Genomic DNA, 18,088 nt, shown 5'->3' with positions numbered 1-18,088 from the left:
GATTTTGACTTGAAGTTTTTTTTTCAAGGTTTTTTGTATATTTTGGCATATATGTAACAGCCAAACCACTGAGATTTTCGATCCAACACAAAGACACAAATTGTAGCCAAGACAATAATTAAGAACTTTCTAGTACATAGCAAAAGCATTGGAACGCTCCTTCAGGCAGTTATGGCCCCGAGAATGTGCACATTTTTCGGAAAATATCGATAAATTACGCTGTGCTACAAAATTTGACTCAAAGTCAGTGGGTGGAAATTTCCTTTTGGAGATGAAAGCCCTTGGTGAGTGTACTAAGAACGCAAAAGGAAATTTTCAGGATAGGTCAAGTTTCTGAGACATGGTTTGGCCAAAATATCCTTGAAAAAAATTTCAACTCAAAATCCGGGGGCTCGATTTTCACCGTAGACATATGGTCTAGTGGACTTTTTTGCTCAGTACAATCCCAAGAATCAGAAACTCCAGGCGCCCACTATCACTTTTTTCCTTCCATACAAATCGCCCCAGCCTAATCCCCACACCATTCACACCAATAAAAATTATTTATCTGACCTGGACGTCATTGGGTGGATGGGTTGTTTGGTTGGTGTGTTGGATGCTTTATATTGCCTTGCCGCAAGGGTTGTAACTACGATTGCAATGAAAGTGAAATCTTTGCTGCCCCAAAAACAAATATGTATATCCCGAATGTGCAGGAGCATTTCATGTGCTATTGGAACAGTGTGCATTGGAGGGGAGACAGAAAACTCTATGTTGTAAAAATTTCCAGATACATAAAAGCAAGGACTGTTTGGAAGAGCCAAAATTCAAACGAAAAGAGAGCAATATTACAACTTTATGCCATCTTCAACTTACGGGTGAGTTGGCAAGAAATTTTGAGTAAAACTATTTCCATTAATTTAGAAAGTTATTTAATTTATTAAAATTCTAAAAAATTTCAGTTTTTTATTTAAACACCAACTCAAAGAGAGTTGCTTAACTTTTACTCTTTGGTTTGTTAACTCTCTTTCTACTTGGAGAGCAAGTTTTATTTAACAAACAAAAATTCCCCCAAAAAAAGCTTTTTCAATACTGTTAAAAATCAATTTTCTTTGCGTTTTCCAATCTGAATCAAAGTGTGTAGGTGGCACACACACACACACTGACTCGAAATCGCCATTCGTGTGTTTGTGCCAGTGTGTGTATGAATCTCGTATGATATCTCAGTGTTTCCTGCCAACGTCCTTCAGAACAAAAACAAATCCTGCTGTTTTGTTGTTGTCTTCATGCCTGCCTGGCTGGTTGACTGACTGGCTGGCTCATCAACTCCATAACGCGTCCAGATGAATAAAGCCTTTGTGGCATCAGCACCATACAGGTGTTGATGCCGTGAATTAAAATAGATTTTCGAGAAGTGTTGTTGTTCTTTTTTATTCATTTCATTGGTGTTGTGCAAACAAAAACTGAGAAGAGTTTCATATTACCAACGAAAAAGTGTACAACTTATTTTCATACAAAACGAGAAAAAAACAAAATAAATAAATTAAGCCGCAATATAAAATTAAATTAAAGTGAAAAAACAACAAACTGGACAATTTTGTGCTAATACCACGTCATCATTTTAAGAAAACAAAACAACAGAAAAAAAGGTGATGACAAAAACATGACATAAAACTTATTTGGAAATTTAATACATTTTCAGTATTTTTTACATTTTTCAACTTAAAAAAATTGCGACATTTCAAGGTCGTTTATTTGGTGGCATATGCTAAAAGAAAAACAATAAAAGTGTAAAGATAGTTGAAAAATTCCATACATATTTTTTAACAAATTATAGTTTTCCAAAAAGCGTTTTGTTTTATTGCCTCCATCATGTCCTTTTCCATGTTATCCTCGGTATATCACAGCGTTCGTTCGTGTTTCGTTTCAAAGTTAGTGTCGTTATTTGTTTCAAATACATGCCCACTTGTTGCCCCTTCTTCGGCGGCATTGCCTTTATTGTAATATCAATAAGTGTGTGTGTGTATGTGTGTTTATAGTTACAACAGTAAAAAGAGAATCTTATTAAAGTAAATAGCTCGCACCATATTGCAAACAAAGTATTGTATTTCTTGGAAGATTGTGTGGTACTCACCTGTAAATATCATGTGAAAAATCTTCTTCTTATTCTTCTCGAACCGAACTATTAAAATTAAAATGGAAAAGTGAGTATTTCCCTTGGTATTACAAAACAAATCGATAGTTTGATTAGCAGGTTACATGTTTTGAACATACCTGAACAGCAGAGATATTTGACATTAAAATACAAATTTTAAAATTTTCAAATTGGGATGACATACCGAATTGTTATACCCTCAGCCTTTATGCTAAAGAGAGTATATACACTGGCATACGACCAAAATATGCCTTATCGAAATAATGGTTGGAGATCCCAATAATATTTGGACGAAATCCGCATAAGAGAATTTCGAGTCGATTTAGCAATGTATGTCCGTCTGGCTAGACGATAACTCTCGAACGGATCAACCGATTCGGCTCAAAATTTGGAACTTGGAACATCGTAATATTTCTACCAGACATAGCTCAGGTTCGAATATATATCGGCCCACACTTTCTAGTACCTCTCGAATAGTTTAGATTTTTTTGTTTTGTTTTTTGCCAAATTTACGAAAAAGTGAAGTTTAAGGAATGTTCTGTCGGCGATTCTAGCCTTTAGGCTAGAAAGGGTATATACAATTTCATACGGGCAAAATGTGCCTCATCGAAATAATCGTTTTAGACCCCAAGTATGTTTGGACGAAATGTGTTTCAGACAATTTGGAGTTGATTTTGCAATGTCAATCCGTCTGTCTGTCTGTGTAGCTGGCTGGTGCGCACGATAACTCTCAAACGGATGAGCCGATTTGGTCCAAAATTTGGCTATCGTAATATTTTGTCCAAACTTAGTTTAAGTTCGAAGATAGGCCATATCGGTCTACTCTTTCCGGTACTTCCCCCACAAAAGTTCGAAAATGTTCGGAAAATTTGTGAACAACCGATTTGGTCCATACTTTGCACATCGTGAAATGTGTACCAGACTTAGATAAGGTTTCACTCGGTCCACTTCTTCGGGTACATCCCACACAAAATTTCGGAAAAGTTCAGTTTAGGGCCTACTCTCGAATTGCTTTGATTTTTGCTGTAGCAACTTATATTCACTGGCCCCCATACGATGGAACAAGTTTCATCAGGGGCAAGTCCATACTTCTGAGAAAATAGTCTGAAAGATACAAAAAAAAAAACCCCTATGACACCGTGTGAAGTGCTTGGATCGTAAGATAACTCTCGAACGGATCTGCCGTTTCGGTCCAAAATGTGGCCTTCGTAATATTTTGTGCAAACTTAGTTTAAGTTCGAAGATAAGCCATATCGGTCCACTACTTCAGGCACCTCCCCCACAAAAGTTCAAAAATGTTCGGAAAACTTGTGCGCACGGTAACTCTTGAAGGGAGTAACCGATTTGGTCCATACTTTGCACATCGTGAAATGTATACCAGATTTAGATAAGGTTTCAAAATGGACTCAATCAGTCCATTCCTTCGGGTACCTCCCACACATTTTAGCTGTAGCAACTTATATTCACTGCCCCCCATATGACGGTACAAGTTTCGTCAGGGGCAAGTCCATACTTCCTGAGAAAATAGCCTGAAAGATACAAAAAAAACCCTATGACACCGTGTTAAGTGTTTGGAGCGTAAGATAACTCTCGAACGGATCTGACGTTTCGGTCCAAAATGTGGCCTTCGTAATATTTTGTGCAAACTTAGTTTAAGTTCGAAGATAAGCCATATCGGTAAACACCTTCAGGTACCTCTCCCCCAAAGTTCAAAAATGTTCGGAAAAATTGTGCATACGATAACTCTTGATGGGAGTGACAGATTTGGTATATACTTTACACATCCTAATATATATACCAGGTATAGGTCAGGTTCGAATATGGTCTATATTTGTCCACTCCGTCGGGTACCTCCCACACACATTTTTGGATAAATTCACTTTAAGACCTGCTCTCGCATCGCTTTGATTTTTGTTGAAGCAACTTGCATTCGCTGCCTCAATTACGACAGTAAAAGTTTTTTCAAGGGCAAGTCCATACTTCCTGAGAAAAAACCCGAAAGTTGTAAAAACCCCCTATGGCACCATATGTAGTGACTGGAAAGCTCGAACCGAATACTGCGTTCGTCCACACTTTGGATATCGTAATATTTCTTAGAATATTAGAAGGTGAAAGGAGTGGACCTTTCGATACCTCCCCCACAAAAGTTCGAAAATATACGCTAAAATGGCACTCTAAATACTGTCGAAACTCAGTTTAAAAAAGCTCTATCTATCGATATCCCCGCAAATTTTTGCGCTTTAATCATATCCATATTGTTCTGAAAACCCTGCTAAATACGTAAGTTTTTTTGGAAAACAAAAGTATTTTAATCCACACAGGCTGAGAAATATCTCTGTCGACAATGTCGACTGATGCTTTTTTACTTGTTTAGGGGCAAGCCCATACTTCCTGAAACCATGTGTATTGACTGGTGCGTACGACAACCATCGAACAGGATACTCCGTTTGAACGGAGTAAACTATTTATAGTCCATATCGGTCCACTTCGCCCATTTTACGACGATACAATTTTTAGGCGCAAGTCCATACTTCCTGAGTAAATGGCCCGAAAGTTGTAAATAACCCCTACGGAAACCATGTGTAGTAGCTGGTGTGCACGACAACATTCGAACCGGATACAGCGTTTGAACGCAGTAACCGATTGATGGGTCATATCAGTCCACTTCTTAAGGATCTTCTCTCACAAAAGTTCAACATATTAGTTCATGTGCAGTTTAAGGCCTATTCGAGAATTCTTTGGAAATTTTTATCAAAGGTATTTCTTGTGTGCTGTTTACAGCGATTTTATGTTTTTCGTGACACTGGTTTGAACCGATGCACTGTGGTTCCGCCCGGAGACAATAACGAACATTTTATGGCGACAAATTTGATTGCGATGAAAGAAATATTCTCTAAACACATAAAATGTTTAATATCCAATATTATTTTTGCCAATTTACAGCGGTAATATATCAAGTTAAGGCGAAGAAGTTGAGACTTGTATGCGGTGCCTTAAAAACGAAAAATAGATACACAAAGCATTCGTAGTTTATGAGTGAAATTAAAAAAAAATGGAGAGGTAAATGTACAATTTTCAAAACGAAAAAACATATTGAAAATTCGTTTTCTAACTTCCTTAAAAATAAATTCTTTGCAAATGTCTTTTTGTGCTATTTTTAATATCATTACTAAAAAGTTATGTTGAGTTTTACTAATGTTGCCCCCGTAAGGACAAGTCCATATTTTTTCCAAAATACAGGTAAAAGTCTCTAGTTTACGATGAAACGAGATCCAGCTGCCCCTAGCTGCCACCCTGTAAGTTATTCCCCTTATACTACTCCTGTAAAATCGCCAAAATTCCGAAAATCGGTAGCTACGTTTATATGGACTTAAACGTGGACCTATATTGAACATTTTTTGCACGGAGGTACGGTGTTCCCTCCGAAGTCAAAATACAAAATTACTGCCAACTCGGTTAGAAAATTTGGCTTTCCAATCCTTTCCATGCAAGTGGGACCACTGTGCGATGCTTCCTGACATAATGGTCTGAAAGCTCACATGAATGGTGGGCGAGATATCTATCGAAAGGAATGACTCACAAAATAAGATGCACTTCTAACATGGACTATGTCGGTCCATTTCTTCAGGTACCTCCTCCGAAAAGGATTTTTTTGTATAGCCTGTATTTGATCTGTTCATAAATGAAAGTGTAAATTCACACATGCTGATGGTATATCGGGTATATCTCTGTTGGCAAAAGTGACTGACACTTTTTTACTTGTTACCACTAATTTTCATTATCAGATTTTCTATGGAAAAAATATGGAAATTTTCCATGGCATTGCAAATAAAATTCCACATTTTTTCTATGTTTTTCGTATTTTAACATTTGGCAACAAATTTAAGCTCAGAAAGTCTTCTTTCAATTATATTGAGATTGAGCTGAAATATTCTTCATTACAATTAAATGATAAAAATTGGAAAATGGGCAAATTGAAACATCTCCGTTGTTTGATCACATACTGCGACCCACATTGCCTTATTGTAAAGTGAGATTTTCGATTTTCGAAGGTGAAGCTAGAATATTTGTATTAGAATAAAAAAGTTGACTAATTTCCTCACAGAAGTTATTCGGCCATTCCGATCACTGGTGATGGTACATCATCGTAATGATCAAATCAAGATTGTGGCCTGCAGTGTGATTACAAGCTTCAGATGGACAGAGGGACAGACGACCACCCATAGCCAGGTCGACTCAGCTCGTCTAGACATTCTTTTTGCTATTTAAAAAGGCGCTGGTTTAATTCTCACCATGACAATGGTGCACAATGAATCGTCTTCTCTTGTTCGTTTTTCGAATTTCTGGGACGACTTCAGACAAACAAATTGTGGTGTACCACTCAGAATTGAACGGCCTTCGTTGCTCAAGCGGAATAGTCAACACATGACCAGTTACGCGCAAGAAAAAGGCGACCATTTGTTTCGATGTTCTTCTTCCACGACAACTTTTGTCTTCTAAGACCTTAAGGTTGATTGCTGTCTTGTTTCGGGCTCGTACGCATAGATCAAAAATCCGTCACATGTGACGATTTTATAAACGTATTTTGAAGCACCGCCATCATATTTTGAAGCAATCGACACCAGCCCTTTTTTAAACTATTGTCAAATTGTACCTGATCCAAGAAAAAAAATTACTTACGGACAGATGTTCATGCAAATTCGAATGTATATATCCACTGTTCTCTGGCATAACGGTCGTGTTTGGACGACCTTCGCCTTTGAGCGAGAGTCGGCCCACCAATTTTTTCACGGTGCTATAGGATGGTGCTTTATTGCCATAAAAAGATTTATGTTCATCGATGAACTCTTGTCCTGATAATCTTCATCGAAAATTTTAAAAAATGATCGGATGAAAATGTTCGCAAGTAAATTCCTTCTTTTTTTTTTGCAAAATGATTTTTTGCAATTCGCTGTAAACAATACAACACATGGTCGTATTTCAAACCGTAGTCCCACACAATATTTTTAAAATGTTTTAGTTCAAGTGCAGTTTAGGGATACTTATCGAATCGTTTGCATCTGGCTGTTCTCGCGGTCCTTATTACAACTGTACAAATTTTTGGGGAAGGCCAAAAGCTCCAAAACCCTGCCGGCGCCAACTAAAACGACTGATGAGCACGATAACGAACAGAGTATCTGATTTTGCCAAAATGTTGCACATGGTAAAATGTCATTGAAACGTACATTAAGTTCCAAGAAAAAAAAAAACAAAATCTGCACGTAAGTGCTGTATAAAGTCTGTTGGAGGATCGTTTTGAAATTTTTACCGGAGCTACTCCTCGGGGTCCCGTTTAATACGATATAACATAATATTTCAAAAGCTCTAAAAAATCCTACGGTGACCGACTAAAATGACTAGTGGGCACGATTACTACCGAATGATGGATTTTATCGGTTCATTTCTTCAGGTCCCATCCTCACAAAATGTCTAACTACATATGTATATGGTCCAAACATTGCACATCGAAATAGTTCTCCCAAAAAAAAAAAAAAAAAAAATATCACGTGTATAATACTTATTTATATCTTTCTGGTTCTGCTCACAACTACAAGCTTAAAAATGAAGCCGACTGGATAGGATTTTTCCATAACGAAATGGGAGTTAGGCGAGTTGGTTTAACTCGGCAGTTGAACAGGTGCAGCGTATCATGCCGACCGTTATTGCATGTTGGACAGATGTTCTGCGTTACGTCATCAATCCTGGCCCAACATGAATTGAGGCGCACTGCACCAACCGAATTTTAATTGCTAAATAGCTACTCTCGTTTGTCGATGCAGTTGTTATTGATCGACTGCCAGGGATGGTAGGTTGCCTCCAAGAATGGTACTCGTACGATTCACTCTTAGAGACTCCGTGATTGCAATAGTTTGAACCAACCTGCTTTATATGTCTGTTGATCTAGAGGTTCTCTTTTATATCATTGGATATCTCTCTAGATCATGAAGATGTGCTTGGACGGTTTAGGTACCCTTATTTTTGTATGTAGCACCCATGCAGATATTGCTTCGACAATAGTTTGTTGTGCCGACTGGCAAGACCTTTGCCTCCTCATGTGAGAGGTCCACATGAGGAGACGCCCTGTTGTATTTCTCAGGGCTGCATTCTGGCAGTTGAAATACCTGATGTTGAAATACCACACTTGCGTCGCATAGCTTACAACAAACCGTGGACCTATACCGACGAATTTTAGTCGGAAATGGGGCAATATGAAAGCGTGGACCTGTACAGACAAATTTCTGGCGAACAGTTTTATATCACATTGAAGGCTAAATACCAAATTTCAGCCATTTTGGTGCAATATAGAAGCCAAATACGGAAAATCGGGAGGTACCTTTCCATGAGGGCTATATGAAGGCGTGGACCTATACCGACAAATTTAAAGGGGTAGTTTGAGTACCCCCCAACGAAGTCTAAATTCCAAATTTCAGCCATTATGGTGGAATATTGAGGCCACAACGTTAAAAAAACCGAAAATCGGGAGGTAGCGTTCTATAGGGGCTATATAAAGGCGTGGACCGATACCGAAAAAATTCTGGAGGAAAGTTGTATACCCCTAAAGAAGACTATGTACCAAATTTGAGCCATTTTGGTAGGATAATGAAGCTAAAACCTTAAAAATACCGAAAATCGGGAGGTACCGTTCTATGGGGGGCTATATCAAAACGTGGACCGATATATCCCATTTTCAATACCAACCATCCTGCAAGTAATAAAAACTTCTGCACCAAATATTAACTCTCTATCTTTAAAATTGTGAGCTGTATCTTGATTTCAACAGACAGACGGGCATGGTTAAATCGACATAGAATTTTATGCTGATCAATAATATATATACTTTATAGGGTCTCCGACGAATATTTCGATGTGTTACAAACGGAATGACAAATTTAATTATACCCTCCATATGGTGAGGGGATTAAAAAGGTCAAATTAAGTTCGTTAGCCACACCACCCCCTCCCCTACAAAAGGTGTGGAGATGAATTTCTGGTTATGTCCCTGGTCTAATGCTACCACTGCTGTTTCATTATATTACATATTCTGTTTGAAGTGTTTACATCGTGTGTAATGACAACTATTGTGACACTATACCTTTGCCGGAACACAGGACCGCCCTGACAATTTTCCAGGCTTCGGGTATGTTTTACAATGGCTAATGACAATTTTAAGACTTTTCTGTGTACTCGTCTCCAAGTTTATTAAACCGCTTTAATATTACAACTGAAATTCTGTCAGGTCCATCGTAAAAAGTGGTAACACTCTCTTAACCCAGATAAAGCCACTGGTCGTATAACGCCACAGAAAAATGGTTGCAAAAATTCCAAAGTTTTTGGCACTTTTAAAAGAAGGCTTGATTGCAGGAAAACGTACAGTTTTAGAGAAAAAAGTTATTTAAAAAAAAAAAAAATCTTAAAAAGTCTCAAAAATATAATTTTCATAAAAAATTTTTAAGTTTCTCGCAAAAAAATTCTCGGCGCTAAGTGGGATAAACAAGACACGGTCTGATAGCGCCTTAACCGTTGTCCTTATGTGTTTATCGCCAGCCTTCCAATGTTTATTCTCCATCACTGGAGTCGCTATGGTTTGTACGGCATTAGCTAAAATTTCTCCTTGCTACACGAATATCAGAGGGATTGGGCAGTTCTCAGAAGCGTAAATTTTCCGAAACCTTGTCAATTGCCTTTCTCATGGTAAGGGAAGGTTAAAAGGTAATGAGGTCGGGTGGTCTATTGATGGAAATAAATATCGGGTGTCAGGCTAACTATAGTAATCTCCTTGAATCCTGGTGAAATGTAATATAATTCACGGTGCATCAACTGAAGCAATGTATCCGCTCAACCAGCGTTAGCCCCTCTAGCCATTTTATCTTGTCTCCCAACAGTTACCTTATGTTACACACTTTTATAAAGACTCCATAGACATTTATACCCTGACAACTGGGTCACTATGTTCAAAGTTTGGTGGGGATTTGCTGCCAGCCACAACCACTAATTCTTACAATTATTCCATCCAAATATTACGGAATTTTAGCGTGGAAAAAACGAATATCCGTTTTCTCAGGAAGTATCTGCTGGATCTCCATATAAAGCTTATGCAATGTATCAAACCATTTTTCGGCTACTCAGATTGTCAAATTCATGGAAAGTTCGTACTTAGATTAGTATTTTTCCAAGTTTTAAAATCCTTGTCGAAATATATAATCGAATTTGAGAGAACACTTCTTTTTCCTTTTCCATCTTCGACATAAAATCTTCATCACCTTCATTTCTGTTTACCAGCTGCTGCCGTTTATCCCAATATTCCTCTATAATGTCCAACCATTTTTCTATTTGGGTTACTTTCCAAAAGGCTGCTCTTTCAGATACATAATTACATGTTGCGATTTTTCATAGATTGTTCTTTTAACCCCATCTCAGGGGCCTATTTGCAAATCAGCCTAAAAACCAGCTTTTCATAGATTTTTATTTTTTAAATATTTGAAAACACTCAAAAGTTTTACCGATTTACATTTTATCGGTTTATTAGCAAGACCTCTGCATTACCGGCGGCCCTGTTTCCCTCTGGTATTTTTTTTTAAATTATTCAATATTTTAGACGCAAAAGTTTTATTTTTGTCCTTTTTATTTTATTGTCCTTTATATTATATTATTTTTGGCAATAAAACAAAACGTTTGGTAGACTAAAATAAAAATAATTTATTTCCAAGAGTTTGTTATATATATATAACTAATAGAAGTAAATTTAAATATTTTTTATTTTTAAATATTTTACTGTCGTATTTGTGTAGCAACATAGAGGTGAAAAGCTTATGAAAAGCTTTATCAAAACTATAAACAAAAAATATAAAAGCATTGGTGATTGTCTTAACTAATCAAACACAACCAAACACGCATACAACACATTAACATATAAACTTTGGTAAACTTAACGAATGCTTTTGTCGTAACAAAAAAAGCTTTCCTCCACAGTACTGTGAAAATAAAAGTTCACAACAATGTCTAACAATGTCTTTTACTGCCGGGATACACCCTGTGCTCGCTTTGAAGTTTAAGCTAACAATTTGATATCAGTGAACACAGCTGGTGGTATCTCAGTGGTAGCGGCATATTATTACAGCCAACAAGAACACACAATGATATATTTTGCCCCAACTAAGTATGTAAGTGGGTGTGAACCGGGGATGGTGGTCTTCCATGAAAAAAAACAATTATTGATTTCTTGTATCCCACACCCACCCATTTTTCCCATTTCCACCATATATTTATACGTTTTTATCTTTATTTTGTTTTATTGTATTTTTTTGTTGAATTTCCATTCAATTCAAGGAGAAGCTTTTTTGTTTTGTTCTAACACACCACAATAATGTGGTGTGGTGGTTGTGGTAGTGTAACGGACCACCATTCACCACATTGCCCATCCATCCACATTCAACATTGATTACAAGGTAAGTGCTATTTAAAAAGAACAAAAAAATTGTATTTGTTTTGTTTTAGTTCTTCTTTCATTTTGTTTATATTTATTTAAATTATTTATTTAAAATTTTTTTTTCACAATATTAAGTGGGAATAAAAGTTGAAATGAGTCAACAAGGACGGTGGAAGGTACTGAGCTGAGTGACTGGTTTAGTTAATATTGAATAGGCAGTTAGTTAGTCCTTGAATATTGTGGTAAATGGTCCTTTATAAATACACAAAGTAAAGTAGTTTTCTAGGTATTATTTAATTAAGCTAAAATATCCACAGAGGACCTCCGCAATTTTTCTGTCACACTTCTAAAATCTCAGTTATTTTAGGACTTTAGTAGCGAATCTTAGAATAAATAAAATATTTTTTCTACTTCACTATCCTTGCGCTGTTATGAAAAATAAACAAAATTGAAATAGTTATGGTTTAAAGTTAGGCAAAATTAGGAAGTCAAAAAGAAGAAAATATCAGTCGAATTTGCAAAGAGAGATATATTCTAAACCTGTGACATAAACAAAAGAAGTTAATCTAAATCTTTTAGTCCTGATGTCCATAAAATATATTGATTTTAAAATCAAAATCATGATATTCATGGAAGAGATACCGACAGACGGACTGACAAGTCTAAATCGACTCCAAATTGTTTGAAACGGATTTTGTGCAAACATACTTGGGGTCCAAAACAAAATTATTTCGATGAGACACATTTTCGAGCGTATTAAATTATATATACTCTCACTAGTCTAAAGGCTGAGCGTATAATTAGAAGAGCCTTTCGGTTACCTTTGCTCTGTTGAGCAAAAATACGGTTAACGCATATTACCCGCTAGCTATGAAAATTCCAATTGTTGCAATTTAATTAATTCCGAACTACTTCTAAGCCGAACTAGCACACAATAGACCTCTAAGTAAAGCGAAGGGAACCAATAGACACATTTTTATTTTCAAGTAAACGAAAAGACTTCAGCTGCGAACATTAAATCTCAAATAAAGCAAGTAAAAAATATCAGTCGGCTTTGCCGACAGAGATATACCCTCAGCCTGTGTGAATTGAAACACTTTTTTCCCCAAAAAGTATATATTTAAAGGGTTTTGAAAATTTTGGGCGTATGAACCTACAAAAATATGGATTTGGAGAGAAGCTCAAAAAGTTTTGCGGGGAAGGTATCGAAAGGAATGGACCGACATATTCCATTTTGAAAGTAGGCCTTATTTTGGGTGTCATTCCTCTCGATAGGTGGTCACCATATAATTCACAGGTTTTGGACCATTATATCAGGAAGCATGTACTTGCCTACGAAAAACATGATATCGCTGTAAACAGGACCACTAGATAAAAATTGTCATGGGATCCTCGCACATATCCTTAACCATGTTGCTCTGTTTATGAGATAACGCGCGTACTCTTTTAGTGGATCTACAAGCACCACCATCGAATTTCATCTAATTTTCGAAGAAATATTACGATATGCAAAGTGTGGATCAACTCAGTATTTGGTTCGAGAGTTGTCGTGCTCTCCAGCCACTACATGGTAGCATAGAGGGTTTCTACATTTTTCGAGCTGTTTTCTCAAGAAGTATAGACATGCTCCTGAAAAAAACTTTTACCGTCGTAATTGAGGCAGCGACAACAATTAAGGTGATTGCAGAGCAGTTCTTAAAGTGAACTTATCCAAAATTTTGTGTGGGAGGTACCCGAAGGAGTCGACAAATATAGTTCATATTCGAACCTGATATATATATTTGGTAGATATATTGGGATGTGTAAAGTATGGACCAAATCGGTCACTACCATCAAGAGTTATCATGCGCACAATTTTTCCGAACATTTTTGAACTCTTGGGGAGGAGGTACCTGAAGGAGTGGACTGATATAGCTTATCTTCATACTTAAACTAAGGACAAAATATTACTAAAGCCAAATTTTGGACCGAATCGGCAGGTCCGTTCAAGAGTTATCTTGCGCTCCAACCACTACACACGGTGTCATAGGGAATTTTTGCATCATTCAGGCTATTTTCTCAGGAAGTATGGACTTGCCCTCGATGAAATTAGCACTGTCGTATAGAGGACAGTGAATAGAAGTTGTCACAATAAAAATCAAAGCGATTCAAGAGCAGATCCTAAAGTGAACTTTCCCAAAATTTTGTGTGGGAGGTACCCGAAGAAGTGGACGGATTGGGTCCATACTGGAACTTCATCTAAGGCTAGTAGAAATTTCACGATGTGCAAAGTAGGGACCAAATTGGTTAATCCCTTCAAGAGCTATCGTGCGCACAAATTTTCCGAACATTTCGGAAATTTTGTGGGGGAGGTACCGGAAGGAGTGGACCGATATAACCCATTTTCAAACTTAAACTAAGTTTGGACAAAATATTACGAAAGCCAAATTTTGGACCGAATCGGTTGATCCGTTCGAGAGTTATCGTGCGCTCCAGCCAGACGGACGGACGGACATGGCTAAATCAACTCCAAATTGTCTGAAACACATTTCGTCCAAACATACTTGGGGTCTAAAACCATTATTTCGATGAGACACATTTTGCCCGTATGAAAGTGTATATACCCTCGTTAGCATAAATGCTGAGGGTATAAACAATATTTTTCTAAAAAAAAAAACAAAATAAAAGAGGAACTATACAACGTTCTGGTAAACCATACGATTTTAAGCCTGGAACTATTATAACAGAGGTACCTGCAAAATATATGCTCGACCGCCCCTATCTTTTATGCCTCTCCCATAATCTAGAGTAGTCCAAATCACATCCTACCTTGCCTAAGAGATCTAACCCTAGAATGACTCGTAAGACTCTCATTTCCAATTTATCGGGTGAGAGAAGACAAGTGGTTCTACGTTGCGGGATTGCAGGCCACATTACTTTAGGTGTCCTCCAACCATATTACGAAGTTTGCCCATATAGTAGCAGCACATCGATGGCCTATCGATGGTTAATCGATCACTAAGAGCCAGACTGAGGTAGTGTTTATGGTCAATAACCTGAGAGCCTTACGGCCCGCCTGACTATCCAGATATATAGTCATGGGTGATGTGAGACTGCCTTCAAGTCCTTCAACTAATTCTGTTGTTTTCCTGCTTAAATGGTGCTTCAACTATCGTAATAGATGCCGGTGTCAGTGCATTCCTTCATTTTGGATCCATCTGTGTATATTGCCAGACCGTCCAGCGTAGGGTTACCTTCAGCAAAATTTACCTGCTTAGAGGCTGCGTCATACCTGGAAAAGGTCGCCGGATTCAAGATGAAAATCTCGCAGCCTTAAACGGGAGTAGGATATCTAGATGTTTAAGATCCAGGATCACGTTTAAAGCAGCCTTTTGATTTCTCTGCACGATGTTTCTGAACTTTCATATCTCAAAAACGGCAAAACCTACGAAAATATAATAAAGGTCAATCTTGCAGAGAATTTTCACAGTTGCAACATTTTCTCTAATCCCATTTCGATAGGACTTGGTTTCCAAGCAAAATAGTAAAAACCTACAAAAAATTAAAAATGTGAACTTTGACCGCGATTTATTGAAAAAGCCCTACGGCGATTTTTTTTTTTTTTTGATTTTTTCTCATCTATGAAAATTGTAGTTTCAGAATCCGCAAAAACTTCCCAGGTGAAAGCACCTTCCATTAATAGTTGGTTCAGGCGCACCGTGCCCAATAATCAGAATTAACTCACTACATATTTCTGAACTGCTTGCCAACAGACAAATAATACATATGTTGCTATACACATCCCCGAAGGGACACGGGAGACTGGTCCCATATCAATGAGTGCATGCCGATTCATATTAGCTCTAGCTCCATGACATGGACCGAGTCTGAACGGCATGTCTTACGACACCACGTATAGAGAAGTTTTAGCTGGCTTGGAGACTCAGGAAATGTCGCCCACATTACGTTGAGAAGTATCCACTGTTGGAAACTATGATGTCTTCGCCCGGTCTGGGAATCGATCCCGGGTATACAGAGTGCAAGGCGGGCTTACATATCATTGCAAAACGGTGGCAATCAGACAAAATGTGCAGAACCATGGTTAAATGGAGTTCTTGCAGGATTATATTGTAATAAGACCTTTCTTTGTCCGCTCCCAGATATTCCTTTTCCAAGTCAAACAATTTTCCACGATTTTACTGGGCAATTACTTTCTGGAGAATGTTCTAATGCAATTAGTTCCAAAACTAGAAGGCGGGAAGTTCACATTTTCTGGTGAATATTGCGAGTTCCGTCTTCTCCGGGTTGAATCCAAGACCATTGTAATGGGCCCAATTGACATTTGTACCAGATCACCTTCCTGAAAATGTTGGTAAAAAATTGCCACATTATCAGCATAAGCCACCACCTTAGTTTTCAGCTGGTCGAAATCCACCGGAATTTCGTTATTGCCATAAACTAGAGTTGGGGTGAGGGAATTCTTCTACTGCGGTGAACCTCTGCTAACAGTTTTCCTTACAAAACTCTTTCCAATAAAATAATATAAAATAAAATAAAATAAAATAAAAAATAAAATAAAAAAAATAAAATAAAATACAATAAAATAAAATAAAATAAAATAAAATAAAATAAAATAAAATAAAATAAAATAAAATAAAATAAAATAAAATAAAATAAAATAAAATAAAATAAAATAAAATAAAATAAAATAAAATAAAATAAAATAAAATAAAATAAAATAAAATAAAATAAAATAAAATAAAATAAAATAAAATAAAATAAAATAAAATAAAATAAAATAAAATAAAATAAAATAAAATAAAATAAAATAAAATAAAATAAAATAAAATAAAATAAAATAAAATAAAATAAAATAAAATAAAATAAAATAAAATAAAATAAAATAAAATAAAATAAAATAAAATAAAATAAAATAAAATAAAATAAAATAAAATAAAATAAAATAAAATAAAATAAAATAAAATAAAATAAAATAAAATAAAATAAAATAAAATAAAATAAAATAAAATAAAATAAAATAAAATAAAATAAAATAAAATAAAATAAAATAAAATAAAATAAAATAAAATAAAATAAAATAAAATAAAATAAAATAAAATAAAATAAAATAAAATAAAATAAAATAAAATAAAATAAAATAAAAATATGAAGTGTGTTGAAATTGAAAACAAATTCGACCTCAACTGTTCTAAACAAAAATTTTTTAGCTTATTTTTTTAACTTCTAGTGGGCACAGAATAACTAGTTATTGTAGTGGTCATAGAATAAATAGTAATTCAGTGCGACATGCCCTTGTTAAAATAATGGGTTAGTAGATGGTTTTGTTAGTAGTTACCAATTTTACCATTTTTTTTTTTTTTTGAGATGGATTTAAGCCCTAAGTATGTTTGTACAAAATCTGTTTCAAACAATTTGAAGTCGATTGAGCAATGCCCGTCCGGCTGTCTATCTGGCATAAATCGGATTCGAATATGGACCATAGCGATCCACTCCTTCGGTTACACCCCCCACAGTAAATTGGGAAGAACTGAAGTTTAAGATCTCCTCTTGGATGGTTTGAAATTTTTTCAGCAAGTTTTCCTTGCCGCCTCCTTTACGACAGTACAATTTTTCTGTGGCAAATCCATAAATGTTCCAAGAACCCTTGACAGCACCAACTTAAAATGCAAGTCCGCAAGATAACTCTCGCAAGGAGATTCAGATTGGTCCAAATGTTGCACATCGTATTATTTCATGTATCAGGTTGGAATATGAGTAAAACAATCGATAGATAATTTAAATAGAATACATACATAGATTTTTTTGAATAAGCTTCAACAAAGTAATGGTTTTAGACCTCACACAAGTTGAGACCAAAACCTATTCAACCTTGACCGTCCGCCTGTCGGGACTCTAGAAGGGCTCATTAAGACTCTCAAATAAGGACTCTATGAAGCCAAATAGAATGGGTCATTCGGTTCCGTCCCTCAGTTAACTCCCACACAAAATTTGGAGAAAAAAGTGCAGTTTAACATCTCTTCTCGGATCGTTTTGAAATTTATTCCAAAAAGTTCTTCTTGCGGGGCCTGTAACGACGTCGCAATTTTTTTTCGGGGGCAAGTCCATATTTCCTGAGATAATGGCCCAAAATCGCCAAGAAAGCGTGCCAATAACAACTAAACTGGATAGTTCGTAAGCTAACCCTCGAAGGAAGAAACCGATTTGGTCCAAATGTTGTACATCGTATTATTTCTTACAGCCTCGAATCATGTCCGAATATTGACTCCCACACAAAGTTAAGAAAGAGTGCAGTTTAAGGACCAGTATGGGATCGGTTTTAAATTTTTGGCAACATGTTGTGTATACGGTTACTAGTTAAGACGGTGCAATTTTGTTTCGGGGGCAAATCCATGTTCTTGAGAAATTGGCCCAAAAACTGAAAAATTACCTATAGGTCTGTCGGCACAGCTGACTGATACTTTCTTACTAGTTTTTTTCTCTTTTTTTTA

General features: G+C 36.3%; 2 long non-coding RNA genes across 2 annotated transcripts in view; both read right to left on the bottom strand.

Moving 5' to 3' along the window:
• Positions 1-1,373: 1,373 nt before the first annotated feature.
• On the bottom strand, positions 1,374-16,186 carry LOC141389812 (uncharacterized). The gene is made up of 2 exons (XR_012409181.1): positions 13,956-16,186; positions 1,374-13,492 (listed from the first exon to the last, which is right to left on the bottom strand). It is a non-coding gene; the product is annotated as an uncharacterized lncRNA (long non-coding RNA).
• Positions 16,187-16,636: 450 nt separating this feature from the next.
• Positions 16,637-18,088, bottom strand: part of LOC141389811 (uncharacterized) — a 35,440-nt gene continuing 33,988 nt past the window's right edge. Inside the window, exon 4 of the long non-coding RNA XR_012409180.1 lies at positions 16,637-18,027. This is a non-coding gene — a long non-coding RNA (uncharacterized lncRNA). The remainder of the gene's footprint in view (positions 18,028-18,088) is intronic.

The sequence above is a fragment of the Musca autumnalis genome, unplaced genomic scaffold, assembly GCF_047663935.1.
Source record: "Musca autumnalis isolate F117 unplaced genomic scaffold, ASM4766393v1 scaffold_1, whole genome shotgun sequence".
NCBI classification, from domain to species: domain Eukaryota; kingdom Metazoa; phylum Arthropoda; class Insecta; order Diptera; family Muscidae; genus Musca; species Musca autumnalis.
The sequence above is the reverse complement of the archived record's forward strand: the minus strand, read 5'-3'. Positions and strand labels throughout refer to the sequence as shown.